The sequence below is a fragment of the Myotis davidii genome, unplaced genomic scaffold (genome assembly GCF_000327345.1).
Source record: "Myotis davidii unplaced genomic scaffold, ASM32734v1 scaffold313, whole genome shotgun sequence".
In the NCBI taxonomy this organism is placed as follows: domain Eukaryota; kingdom Metazoa; phylum Chordata; class Mammalia; order Chiroptera; family Vespertilionidae; genus Myotis; species Myotis davidii.
This window is the reverse complement of record NW_006286275.1, coordinates 610,016-613,832: the sequence shown is the minus strand read 5'-3', so window position 1 is coordinate 613,832 and position 3,817 is coordinate 610,016. Positions and strand designations below refer to the sequence as shown.

Below are 3,817 nucleotides of genomic sequence, written 5' to 3'. Positions count from 1 at the left end.
GATGGATTTAAGAAGCTAGACACAAGAGGAAGGGAAACTAGCTAGTAAGCTTGTCATAATTAAGTTGGAAGGCTTAGCAGAGGCAGGGAAAATAGGAAGAGAAAGAGAGATGTTCAGAAAGTGAAGCCATTAGGAATTAGAAATGTTCTTTCATTTTTTTTTTAATTTTTAAAATGTGAGGATGTTAGCAAGGGAGTTGGGATAGGTCCAGAATGACTCTTGGGTTTAGAGCTTGAGGGAGTGCGTGCATAGGAAAGCAAAACACATCAACGCGGTGTATAAAGAGCAACATGAAAGCGAAAAGGGCACACAGAAGGGAGTCAGCTGACCACAACTGAATGCAACAGAAAAGCCCAGTCGGATAATAGCTGCAACTGCTCATGGGCTGGTAAATTAGAGATTTCACAACAAGAGCCTCTACACTTGCCTCACATTCACCTACACTGAGCCTAAGATGGAAAATTTTCTGGGATGTGATCTACAGTGATATTCTCAAGGCATATATTGTTGCAGTGAGTTTTTTACTGTTTACTACCACGTAAGAGAGGGCAGGTTTACTCAGCATCAAAATTGTCGACTTTAAAAAAAATCTGATTTTCATAATTTCTTTTAAGATTGGAAACTTTTGTATGAATTTTAGGATTGTTTTATCAATTTCTGTGGAAAATATCTAAGTATCCACAGAGCCTAAGTATCTGTTTATACTATTGTAATAGGAATTTTTAGTGTCTCTTTTTTAGATAGTTTGTTCTTAATGTGTAGAAATGCAACTGATTTTTGTGTTTATTTTGTATCCTGCAACTTTACTGAACTTATTTATTAGTTCTAATAGATTTCAATGAAGTCTTTAGGGTTTCCTGTATATAAGATCATATTATTTGCAAACAGAGAGCTTCCCTTCTTCCTTTCAAATTTGGATGCTTTTAATTTCTTTTCCTTGGCTGATTGCTCTGTTAGGACTTCCAGCCCTATATTGACTAGAAGAGTAGACATCCTTGCTTTGTTCCTGATCTTAGCATGAAAGCTTTCAATCTTTCATCATTGAATCCAGTGTTTACTGTGGGTTTGTCGCATATGGCCTTTATTGTGTGAAGGTATGTTTTTTCTAGACCCAATTTTCTGAGTATTTTTATTATAAAGGATGTTTGTTGAATTTTGTCGAATGCTTTGTTGTACCGAATGATCATATGAATTTATATGAATTTTATCTTTTGTCTTGGTAGTATGGTGTATTACATTCATTGATTTGCATTTGAACTATCTTTGTATTTCACAGATAAATCTAACTTGATCATGATATATGATCCTTTTAATGTACTGTTGAAGTCAATTTGCTAGTATTTTGCTGATAATTTTTACATCTATGATCATCAAGGATGATGGCCTATAGTTTTCTTTTTTTTTTATAGTATTCTTATCTAGCCTTGTATCAGGTTAATACCGGCCTCATAAAAGAAATTTTGGAGTGTGCCCTGCTCTTCAATTTTGGGGGGAAGAATTTGAGAAGAGTTGGCATTAATTATTCATTTATTGTTTGTGGTAGAATTTACCAGTGAAACCATTTCAACTTGGGCTTTTCTTTATTTTTTATTTTCTTAAAATATATTTTATTGAGTTTTTACAGAGAGGAAAGGAGAGAGATAGAGAGTTAGAAACATCGATGAGAGAGAAACATCAACCAGCTGCCTCCTGCACACTCCCCACTGGGGATGTGCCCGCAACCAAAGTATATGCCCTTGACTGGAATCGAACCTGGGACCTTTCAGTCCGCAGGCCGACGCTCTATCCACTGAGCCAAACTGGTTTCGGCTGGGCTTTTCTTTATTAGAAAGCTTTTGAATACTGACTCAAGTTCTTATTCATTGTTCTGTTAAGATTTTCTATTTCTTCATGATTCAGTGTTGCTATATTGTATGTTTCTAGGAGCTTATCTATTTCATCTAGGTTATCCAATTTGTTGGGGAAATGTTAGTCAAGAGGTACAAACTTCTAGTTATAAGATGAATAAATTCTGAGGATTTAATATACAGCATGATTATAGTTAAAAGTAATGAATTGAAACCTTGAAAGACGGCAAGAGAATTTATCTTAAATCATCTCACCATACACACAAAAATGATAACTATATAAGGTGATGGATGTGTTAACAAACCTTATTTTGGTAAGCTTTTCCAATACTTAATGTATATAAAATCATCACTTTATGCACATTAAACTTACTTCAAACTTAGTCTCCTGACACACAAATTATACATATGACATAAAGATGGGCAATGTTTACTTTCATTTCTCCCAGAATACTTTATATTCACATACACTGAGAATTAGACAAATTAGACATTTGTCTAGGTAAGTGATCTGATTCCAAAGGATAATAAAATTTCTCTTATCTCCCCAAGAGGGCCAACATGTTAGAGACCAGACAAGGTCCTAAACTAAGAGCCAGGGTGCCGAGAGTATTGGAACATATTCTCCCTTGGTGTTTACCTGTCAAAAAGGATGAAACCCATCTTTTGAAGACATTATCTGGTATTTATCTGGCCCTTGAAAAGACATATTTATATTCCTAAGGGCAAAGGTAAGAACAAGGTACTTTTTCCAGCTCATCTTAATGGAATAAAAGGATATGTGTCTGTGTGTGTTTCCTTTCCTTCTAGGAAAGGAGGAGGTTGCTTGTCTCTCTCCTCTATATAAATGGAGAAAATCCATTGTTTTCTGTCGTTCATTTATGGAGTGTAAACTGCTACCTCTATAGAAAAATCCCATTGGCTCTTAGGCTCTATCACAGCACCCACAAGACTCAAGGGTGGAGAACTAATGCTGTGACATCTGGCTGCTGATTTTGTTGTACCAATAGGAACTCTTTTCTTCTGACCCAAGTGCCTAATACCACTGGGACAACATCTCAGGCTCTTCACAATTCTTGACAAAACAGTTCAACTTTATTAAATATTTTATAACTTAATTAAAGCAATGTTAAATTTTATGCAAAAGTAAATAATTTCAGTGACTTGATTGAATGCATAGATTAATGTTATTCATTCACTCATTAAACAAATATTGTTTATGTTCCTACTATGTACCAGTAACTTTGCTTTGTTTTTTAGATACATTGGTAAATAAGGCAGGTATGATTCTGGCCCAAAATAAATATATATACAGTTTAGTAGAGGAAAAAGTCAGAGCATTTTTAATAAAACAAAATATGATAAATTTTCAGTCTGATTCTTATATCCTTACAACTTATGTTAAACAATTTATCCCAAAGAATCATATTAAAAGGAAATCCTGCCCTTTTACCCATGGAATAAACTTTTCTTTAAAATATGTTGATAAGTAGTAAGTTCAAAATTGGTAGTAACAACAACAAAAGTAGTTTAAAAGGATAGTGTACATGTTTTGAATATATGAGTGTGAGTGAGTGTGTATGCATTTTGTGTGTGTGTGTGTGTGTGTGTGCGCGAGAGAGAGAGAGAGCTACCCATGGGGCTCTAGGATGGAAATGATGAGGTTAAAGATAAGAGAATCACAGTTTTCCTTTGCACTTAACATTCATATTCATATTTACTCAACAATTGCTCAGACGCTATATATGCTAAGAACTGTTGTGAGATAAATATATTAATCAAAAAACTTGTTTTTGTCTTTAAATACTATATTATTATACTATTGAATAACTATTCAAATTCACTTAATGAAAATCTCATTCAGAAACTTAATTGTAGGTATTCAAATAACATAGCTTTCACAAATTAATTTTAACTCTTTAACATTAATATTATTGGCTACTTCAAACTTTATTTTAATGAGAAAAATG

At 33.7% G+C, this 3,817-nt stretch overlaps 1 protein-coding gene across 3 annotated transcripts in view; it reads right to left on the bottom strand.

The window, feature by feature from the left end:
• Positions 1–3,817, bottom strand: part of TINAG (tubulointerstitial nephritis antigen) — a 76,429-nt gene that overhangs the window by 1,331 nt on the left and 71,281 nt on the right. The gene's annotated exons all lie outside the window — the stretch shown is intronic.